The 10,593-nt window shown below is 46.5% G+C and overlaps 1 pseudogene; it reads right to left on the bottom strand.

Annotated features, from left to right (window-relative positions):
- Positions 1–865: 865 nt before the first annotated feature.
- LOC136660757 (5S ribosomal RNA) lies at positions 866–983 on the bottom strand (annotated as a pseudogene).
- Positions 984–10,593: the final 9,610 nt, after the last annotated feature.

Here is a 10,593-nt window from a genome sequence, read left to right as displayed (position 1 = left end):
GGGGAAAAAGAGGAGACAGAGAAACCATTCAGAACATGGTTGGGAATAAATCTGCAAATATCCACAGTGCGTGTCATATTGAAAAGTTCAAAACAAAGTAGCCAAACCATAGATAACAGTTTTATCCTTAGGGAGGCAGCCAACTTTGGAAATTTAGATTTTAGATCAGGAAAAGCCGTGCAGTCCTTAAGGAGGACTAAGAACTGTTTTGCACAGAAAAGTTTCTAGATCTAATTCCTAAATTCACAGGGCTGTTGGTGTTTCTGTGGCTGTTCTGCAAAGGAGGTTAGAATCCATTCTTAAGCAGAATATATACAGTGAACGTCTATTCCGTCAGTTTGAAGAAGTCCCCAGAAATGGGAAAGGGCTGTGTACAGCCAGTTTTGCCCACCTTCTGTCCACGTACAGCATAGCATTAACTTGTACTGTAACAGCTGCCATGGCTTTATAGGTCAAATACCATCTTGAAATATGCCTGGACAGCAATGGGAAAGGTGAGTCAGAGAAGCTTTCTGTACCCATAAATTGGCTTCCACACATGGATCACCCTTGCTGGACACACGCCTACATTCCAGGCATTTGTCCACTGCTTCAGTTTGGATCAACATCACAGTTTAAGCATCCAAGCTTTGAAAAGCACAGTTCCAAAGGACGGGCTAAGTTCCAGCATCCATTCACCGACACGAAGCCAAAAAATGCGATTCCGAGTCCTATCTGGCAAAGCCATCTAATGCAGCACATTGTCTTGAATTAAATCACCATCTCACAACAGCAACAGCAACGCTCCTGGACTACCTAGTGACTTTGCACTTCCCCTATGAAAAAATATGGTTGGCAACCTTCAGTCTTGAAAGACTATGGTAGAAGCCTACAGCACCCGGTATTCCCAGGTGGTCTCCCATCCAAGTGCTAACCAGGCCTGACCCTGCTTAGCTTCCGAGATCAGACGAGATTGGGCATGTGCAGGGTAACTGACTGTAAAATGTGCTTGAAGCTGTGACTTTTGAAAAAGCTGATCTGGGTTGCTGAGCCCAGTGGCGTAGCTAACGATCCTGCTGCCCGGTGCAGAGCTCAAGATGTTGCCCCGGAAGTGATGCCACATCTGGAAGTGACATCACCTCCGGGTTTTGATTTCACACCCCCTTTTTAAAAAGTGAAAAACAAAAAATTGGCCACATCCCCCAAGCTGCCTCCTGCCAGCACCAGCTGCCTCCTACTCACCTACATTCCCTTTGAGGTCTTGCACTGGGCTGCTCCTGAACCCCCGTCAGGCTCATGGGGGGGGGAGAAGCAGTCGCCACCACTGGCATGTGCCCCACCAGCCAGGCACATTGGGCCACAGGGGCCAATGGGCTACATTGAGGAGAGCCCTGCGCCTGTGAGGGGAGGTGGGGCATGCCCCCCTGCCACCGTTTTGTTGGGTGGGACAGCTCGGGTCCAGCCACTGCGGGGGGAGGAGAGGAGGTTGTGGAGAAGCCGCCATTCACATTCATTGTGGGGGGAGGAGAACGCAGGGCAGGCAGGGGGGAGGAAGTGGCGCCTGACTGACAGAGGCTCCAATCCTATCTGCGCTTACCTTGGAGTAAGCCCCATTGACTATAATGGAACTTACTTCTGAGTAGACATGCCTGAGCTGGGCTGGGCTCTCAGGCTCCTCTCCCAGCCCCACTTTCCTGGGAGAAAGTCCCATTGCCTATAATGGGACTTACTTCTGAGTAGACCAGGAGGAGGGCAGGAGGTTTGGTCTAGAGGGTTGAGCCTCTGTTTGCCTGAAGATAACATCCGCAGGTCGCCAGTTTGAGGCCACCGGCACCGTGCGACCTTGAAGCAGCTGACAAGCTGAGCCGAGCTATTCCATCTGCTCTGAGCGTGGGAGGCTGGAGGCCAGGATGTGCGGCCAGATCAAGAAAGAAACATCTGAATGTTGTGGTTCTTGTAAGATAGAACATTCTTTCAAATTGTAAAAATCCCTATTTAATAAGGGATTTAAATAAGCCTGCCTATGTAAACCGCCTTGAATAAAGTCTGAGCAGAAATATGAGGACCAAGAAAGGCGGTATAGAAATACCTGTATTATTATTATTATTATTATTATTATTATTATTATTATTATTATTATTATTATTATTATTATTATTATTATTATTATTAGACCAGCACAGGCTTGGGCTCAAGTTGCAATCCTCTCCACACCTTCCTGGGAGTAAGCCCCATTGGCAACACTGGGACTTACCTCTGAGTAGAGATGCCAAGGATTGGCTCTGAGTGGGTGAGTGAAAAGAAGGCTTTTCTGCTGCAGCGGGGGGGGGGGGGAGAGGACCTATGTCTTGGGGCAGGCAGGCGGGAGGAAGTTGTGCCTGTCTGACTTAGGCACCAATCCTGTCCATGCTTTCCTGGGAGTAAGTCCCATTGGACACAATGGGACTTACTTCTAAGTAGACATGCATAGAATTGTGCTCTGAGACCGTGCAGGAGGTGGTGGTGGAGGAGGAGGAAGAAGTGGCGTCTGCGGCGGGGGCGATGCGCCTCATCCTCCCTCCCTCCTGCTGCTGGTTCTGGTGGGATAGGGGCAAACGAAGCCTTCAGCGCCTGCAGCTGTTGGCTCTCAGCAGAGGGATGGAGGAGAAGGAGGCTCCGTCGCCACCCCTCCTCCTCCTGCACCTCCTCTCCCCGCATTGAAGCACCCCACGAAAGCCTTCCAAAGCCCTGCTAAGGTCTCAGGCACAGCGCAGCAGAGCTGCAAACTTTCTGCGCTCAGTGCCTTTACAAGTGGGCCTTTACATGTGGGTTACAGTCTGGGGTCAAAGGTCACCGTGCCTTAGTGCCATAAGGCAAGTTTGCGCCTCCTTGCGAGAAAGTCCGGCTGGTGCTCCCAGAAGCACCGGCCTGCAGAGGCTGATAGAAGCTTCCGCACCAGCTTTCTCCAAGGGCCTTACGTCAGCTCGGATGCATTGGCTTTCCAAGCGCCTTGCGTCAGTACTTCCAGAGGTACCCCATTGGGGCCAGCAGCTCTTACCGAGCTGCTTATGGCCACTATCCTGCCCTGGATACAGTGCAAGCCTCCTGGCTTGCCTGTTTCAGCGCAGGATACAATTGTGCTGCACATGATCAAGAAGAGAGGAAGCAGTGCTAATTCCAGTGGGCTGTTCTGCAAAGGAAAGTATCTTTATGTCTTACAAAAAGCACAGGGGAAACCCCACGAAGCCTGTCCTTGGAAGAAGTGAAACAGCTCCCTGGTTCACCCCTAACACACGCCTACCATGTTCAGAGTTTTCACCCAGCTTGGAGCTTCCCACTATCTGTAAGCATCATGGCCTGAATCCCCCTAGAGCAGTGGTTTCCAAACTTACCAGGGTCACAGCATCCTTCTTTCATAGCAACCTCTTTTTCCTGGCTCTCACGCTGTCACTCTATCAGAAATTGACATCAACAAATGGGAGAGTCCATGAGTTTCTTGCATTATTGTTGGGTCTCTAGGTAATGCTCACTGGGCCAATGGAGACAGTAGGAGAAGGAGGAGCTTACGTTCGCCATGACACTTCCCACTGACCAATGGCTTTCTCCCAAAAGGTTTGCCACTAAAAAACCCCTCCCACATCGATGGATAGGGAAGGTGGGAAGAACCATTGCCAGTGACAGCCTTAAATCAGATGATGCCTTAGGCATCTTAACATATACATCTCTAAGGGGCTTAGGGATCAGCGCCCCACAGCCCCCAGCAACCTGAGAAACCCAGCAGAGCGTTCTCAATTCTAAGGCAACTTGGAGTAAAATGGATGATGAATTATAAGCCTCCAAGCAACTATTTTCATATCCAGGGGAGGTAAATGGTGAATGGAGTGGTAGCTGATCGCATCTGCATTCTTTGGGGTGAGCTACAAGGGGGAAAATCAGCCAGTTTTTCTTTGCACCCCCCCCCCCCAACTACTCATTTCCTTAGGACTTGCAATTGGCTAATGTTCCATGTTAGAACCATCTGCGTGATTAGCAGTTGGCCAGTGTTCATGTCTCAGAACCTTATGAGGCATCATTCCAAAGTCAATAATAATAACATATGTGAACTGGAAAATATGTAAACATTTATGGTATGTAAAAGCATCTGTAAGAGTCCCCTCTTCATCCCTCATTAAAGAGTGTAATCAAATATTATAGCAGACAAAACAGGATGAAGTTGAGTGATTTCATAGCTCAAAACTTTTGTGTGGCCCTACTTTTTTCTTTTTCTTTTTCTTTTAAAGAATGTACCGTCTTTAACCAAAACATCTGGTACCAGGTTGGAAGCATGTGGCAAAAGAATTTTTTTTTAAAGGATTCCCCCCCCATCTGTTCTTCCCAAATTTTTACAAAAAATTTTCCTAATTTTTCCCAGAGAAAAGTACAGTATTGTCTTTTTTTCAGAATGACAAGTGAAATCCTCTCCCAAATAGTATTTTAAAATAATTTATAGAATTAAAAAAAAAAAAAACAAAAAAAAACATTGTCATGGCTGATTAACCTGCTGCAAAATCTCTCCAGCCACATCACTCAATCACTTCATTTTCCAGCTCCAGCTTTCCAGCTTCATTTTCCAGCTCCATGATGGGCAAGCAGCTCCCACATAGACTGCAATCCTGTACACACTTACCTGGGAGTAAACCCCATGGAGGTAAATGAGACTTACTCCTCAGTAGACATTCAGAGTATTGCACTGTAAACTTTGTAGGGGGGAAGGAGGGTGAAATGGAGGCGGCCCTCCAAAACTTGAGAATTAGGTTGCCCAAAACCTGAGATCTATCAACCTAGCTGGGGAGACTGAGATGCCCCACAAAACCTCAGTCTCTGGCCAAACATACAAGATCTGCCAATGCTATTGTTTACACAGAGCTTAGTACACTTTGAGCTCTTTTACCTCCCACCTTCACATGGGAAGGTGAACGACAGATCTCTGAATGACAGATGCAAGGCAGTGGCAATTAGCTGCAGGTATCCTGTTATCTTGTGTGCTCTCAGAGGCATCTAGAAGTTGGACTAGAGCAAGCACTTGGCCTGATGCAGCAGGTTTTAAAATCAAATCACTGTCTTTGTGCTAAGTGTGGGAGAAGCCTTTTTGACCCATAGGCTGTATAGCAGTGGTCTTCCACATGCCCTGCTAACTGGTTAAGAGGCACTTTTTCAAGTGGGTGCACTTCTTTTATTTAGCAGGGGGAGAGTAACTGGCCCACCTCACCCCAGCAGTGTCTTTTCTAGTGGCTGTCTGCTGGTGTTGCATCTTTTTAGATTGTGAGCCCTTTTGGGACAGGGAGCCGTTAGATATTTGATTTTCTCTGTAAACTGCTTTGTGAACTTTTTGTTGAAAATCGGTATATAAATATTGTTGTTGTTGTTGTTGTTGTTGTTGTCAACAAGCTCCATTGGGATTCTTCATATCTAGGCCCCTAGCCCAATCTACTTTTCAAACTATGTAGACCTGAAGAGTAACACAAAATAACTTTTGTGTCCTGACTGATGTGTTGAAGACTCTTCTCTAGACAGACAAGCAGTCTCTCCTATATGTGCCTCAGTAATAAGTCCCATTTTATTCAATGGGGCTTACTCCTGGGAAAGTATTCTGGGATTATAGCCTAACACAGTGGTTCTCGAACATTTAGCACCGGGACCCACTTTTTAGAATCAGAATCTGTTAGGACCCACCGGAAGTGATGTCATGACCAGAAGTGACATCACAAGTAGGGAAATTTTTAACAATCCTAGGTTGCAATCCTACCCACACTTACCCAGGAGTAAGTCCCACTGCCTTTCATGGTTAAAAGAATATACAGAGTAGTTTGCTAAAAGTAAAGGTCTGCAACACTTCCCCAAATGCAGTCACATACCTTGATAGCATCAAGTCTAATATATTAAAAATAAAATATTGTAATGAATGGGAACCCACAGTGGGTCCCGACCCACATTTTGAGAAACACTGGCCTAACATATTACTCTCTTTCAACCTTGCCTACCTCACAGGGTTGTTGGAAGGACAAAAGTAGGGAAGGAATCATGTAAACCACCATGAGCTCCTTGGAGGAAGGGCAACAGAAACATGAAAAACAAATAAATAAAATACTAAGCAATTTTGTCTTCTGGTATCTGGCTGTTGCAGCCAGCGCTGGTCCATCAGGTCAAGCTCTCAATTTATTACGCAGAGCAACAATAAATTCCCTTCTTTTAGGAGCACAAACAACTTTTTAGTGAATAAATGTTTGCCAGTGTAGTTTGAAGGGTCTCTCAGGGGTGCTTCATCTACAAGGTTTCTTTCTTGTTCTTTCTGCAGTGGGATTTAGAGGGTTTTAATAGAATTTAAACGGCCTTAATATCACCCTATATGCAAACCTCCTTTTGCTGATTTATTATACAAATTTCCAGTTGAATTTTTATGTGACACTAGATCTACCCTGAGGGACTTGTTCAGTTCTGATTGGGTAATGTAAATTTCCAATGGAGATTAAACACAAATGAGCTTGAAATTGATTTATTATAAGTGAAATTGAGGTCAGAAGTCCTTCTTTGGCTTTTTCTTTCTCTCTTTTTTTTTCTTTTAACCAAGTCCATCACATGAAGCATTCTGTAATATTTTTTCCAACAACGAACAAAAGAAAATTAAGGGTACCTTTCTCAATTGCACACTGGAAATTAGATATGGGATATTGTTACCGATCTTGCTTGATCCAATGTGCGGAAGAGAATTACAGGAAGGGATAACACAGCCATAATTACATCCTTTCTGAAATGTTGTGTTGTTGAACGTGGTAGGATTTTGCAGGTTTTGAGCTTGTATGAATAATTGAACAGACATAGTGGGTGGCATCTGTAAGGAATATTTGTATTCAAAATCATATATCGTATGATTAACTCACAACATTTTCTTTTATACGTGATGCACCTGGCTCAGTCTGATAATATGTTATCGTACATATCAGGAAACCAAGGTAGAAGCGGCTGCGGCAGGAAAAATTTTTGGCAGTGCTCCTAATGGCAAGAATGACTGACAGCCCAGTCCTGAGCTGCCTGGGGTGTGCGGCTGCTGCAGCACCAAAAATGGCGGCCGCCGCATCCTACACACTTTGGGCAGCCACCAGTGGCTCCTTGGGAGAAGGGGATGTTTGTCCCCTTCCCCCAAGTAAAGAGAATAGCCCCGTAAAGAGAGTACTGGGCTACCACCAGCGCTCACCTGGCAGTAGAGTCCGCAAATGTGCCTTATAGCATGTTTGTGACAGTGCGCGCCGGCGATGAGCTGGTGCGCCAAGCCCAGGATTGGGCTCTTAATCAGTAGGGAGAGACAGGAAACTGAAACTCCCACGTGCACCAGCAGGAAATGATGTTCCCAAAAATGACCATTTTGGCAAGCCAAAGATTCAAACAATTCAGAATTGCATGCCAAATTATGAATGAAACCAGACATACCAACATTTGGACCTGGCTTGGCAAGTAATTGGTATCCCCACAAACCAAACAAGTCTTCTGGGTTCTTAATTTCTCAACCAACCTTTTCCTTTCAAAATGAAGGGGAAAGGCATTGAGAGAGGCTGACCAGACCACCGGCAATCCTGGCCTCTGTACTGCCCGGGGCCAGGACCACAGAATGCTGCCCCTGCCCAAGGAGAATGCTACTACTCACATCCGGGGGCCTTAGAAGGCCTTGGGAGGGTCAGGGAGGCTGCATGTGGCCTCCCCAGCCTCCAAACTGGGCAAGGAAGGTGGTGGGGGCAAGGAAAGTGCTCCTGCCCCCACAGGTGTGGCACTCTGGGACATTTATCCCCCTGACCTCACAGGTATGCCTGTGGACCAGAAGAAGCCTTGTCAGTCTCATCTTAGCTCATATTAGCTCACTTTGTCAAGGGCAATTTTGATGGAAAGGGAATTTCCCAATCACTAATTAATATCTTGAACATCTATACCAGGGGTGTCAAACATTAGATGTGGCCCCCCAGAAGCAATTTATCTCCCCCCTCATTATAATTGGGATCTCCCAGCATGATAATTGAGATCTCTCTTATCTTGAAATTATAAACAAGATTTGCACATTTTCTCTTCTGTACCTCAGTTTCCATGTGAGAATAAAGTGCCTTTTTTCTGTCCGTCATCTGCTTAATGATGTCACTTCAGGCCTTCTGCAGATGTCATGAATGCTGTTTGTCCTACTATATGAAACAAGTTTGATCCCTGATGTATACCATACTGTGCCAAAAATTTGAACCTTTTTCCTTGGCTATCATGGGTTGGCTTGCTTTGATGTGTTGCCAGTGACCTTGACTTTCCAAAACATGCAGAGCCACTCCTAACTCTGTCTTGGTTCTTTAGCTGACATTCTTGAAAGTCAGCCAGGATGCGTGTACATGTGCAGTGTCAGTCATGTATGAGAGTGTGAGGAATCCAGCGAGTGAGAGAGCAAGAGTAGTGTTAGCAAGAGATTTCACTGAGGGCCTTGGGTTACAATGGAGTATCCTACACTTTTGAATGAACATAGTTTGTCCCTAAAAATGGGCCATGTTGGTTCACTCCATGGGTGATGGTCTTCTCATACTCGTCTTCAGCGTTTCAGATATCATGTCTCTAAGCATGGAAGTTCAATGTGTAACTATCACAACTAATGAGATTTTGAGATTTTTTTTCCCTCCATGGTACTTTTTTCCTCCTTTAGTTGGCAACCTTCAGTCTCGAAAGACTCTGGTATCGCGCTCTGAAAGGTGGTTCTGGAACAGCGTCTAGTGTGGCTGAAAAGGCCGATTCGGGAGTGATAATCCCTTCCACACTGGGAGCAAGTACAGTCTGTCCCTGGTCTGTCTCCCTGGCTATGGGCCTTCTTTCTTTGCCTCTTTGCCTCAGACTGTTGGCCAAGTGTCTCTTCAAACTGGGAAAGGCCATGCTGCACAGCCTGCCTCCAAGCAGGCCGCTCAGAGGCCAGGGTTTCCCACTTGTTGAGGTCCACTCCTAAGGCCTTCAGATCCCTCTTGCAGATGTCCTTCTATCGCAGCTGTGGTCTACCTGTAGGGCACTTTCCTTGCACAAGTTCTCCATAGAGGAGATCCTTTGGGACCCAGCCATCATCCATTCTCACGACATGACCAAGCCAACGCAGGTGTCTCTGTTTCAGCAGTGCATACATGCTAGGGATTCCAGCACGTTCCAGGACTGTGTTGTTTGGAACTTTGTCCTGCCAGGTTGTCTCAACGCTGCTCTCTCTCTCTCCAATTTCCAGATACCCACAATCCCCTCTCTTTCCCCTCCCCTTGCATCCTCCGTTTCCTTCTTACTTACCATCTAACGTACCAGCTGTGATAACATCTTGTCTGCAGCAAATTCCATCAATTAATTCTACATTGTTTTGAAATTCTGGCATTGTCAAAATCACTAATTCATACATGAGTGTATTTAATTCCCTTTTTTTCAGCATTATATTAGTTTTAGCATACTCACAGTCCAATCCTATCCACACTTTTCCGGGAGTAAGCCCCACTGACTCTAATGGGACTTACTTCTGAGTAGACATGCATAGGATTGGGCTGTCATTTGGGTGACTAAGGGCCCAATCCTATCCAATTTTCCAGTGCAAGTGGGGCTTGCATGGCATTCTGTGGTGGGCAGGCATTCACAGATGCCTCCTCAAGGTAGGGGGACATTTGTTCCCTTTGGGCTGCATTGCAGTTGCACTGGTGTTGAAAAGTGGGATAGGACTGGGCCCTTCATAGTTTAAGAATTGGATTAAAATATAGAGACTTGTGTGCCTGGTGAATGGAGCATTGTTTTGCCAAATCCCAATCCACTGGGCCTTGTAAACCAGTCCAATCAATCAGAGTTGCCAATAAGCCAAGTTACAGTCCAAAGTCAGGTTCCGGGTAGGTCAGTCCAATCCGTCAGGGTATCCAAATCAAAGTCCAAAGCCAAAGTCCAGTCACAATCCACAGTCTGATTCCCTTAAAGGACTTGGTTTCCAGACCCCTCACCATCTTAGGGCACAACCCTATTCTTCCCTAGCACTAGTGCAGTGGCCACTCCACCTGCCTAGGATGATGCAAACACCCTAATGAGCACAGTTGTGGCACCCTGCGAGTAGGCTGTACTCGCAGTCCTGCATCATCCCACCAGTTCCTGATCTGGAGTTGCACCCACCAGAGCAGGTAGGGGATGCTCTAAGCAGTGCAAGGGCAGGGGAGGAAGGAATGGGGGCAGGGAAGGGGTGTAATAGGGAAAGGGAGGGCAGAGAGCAGGAGGATCAGGTGCAGGAGGGAACGAGATTGTCAGTGTTGGCTTATGCTGCATCCTATTCCCCCTCCCCAGCCTTTGTCCATGACATGAGGTTTCTTGGACTTGTGCCAGCAATTTTGCTGGCACAGATCTGAGTAGCCCCATTGGGCAGGCTGCGGCTCTACATGGAGTAAGGGAGCAAATATTCTCTTACTGAGGAGGCCTCAGTCTGCTCATGATTAGCTCAGGATACAGTGTGAGCTCTGCAACCCTACTGTGCTGGCACCGGATTGGACTGGGCTGTCCATCACTTTCCTATGAACCTTTTCCAGTTTATCAGTGTCCTTCTTAAAATGTGATTTCCTGAACCAAACTCAGTATTCCAAGTGA

This window comes from Tiliqua scincoides, chromosome 9 (assembly GCF_035046505.1).
Source record: "Tiliqua scincoides isolate rTilSci1 chromosome 9, rTilSci1.hap2, whole genome shotgun sequence".
Classification (NCBI taxonomy): Eukaryota; Metazoa; Chordata; class Lepidosauria; order Squamata; family Scincidae; genus Tiliqua; species Tiliqua scincoides.
The sequence above is the reverse complement of the archived record's forward strand: the minus strand, read 5'-3'. Positions and strand labels throughout refer to the sequence as shown.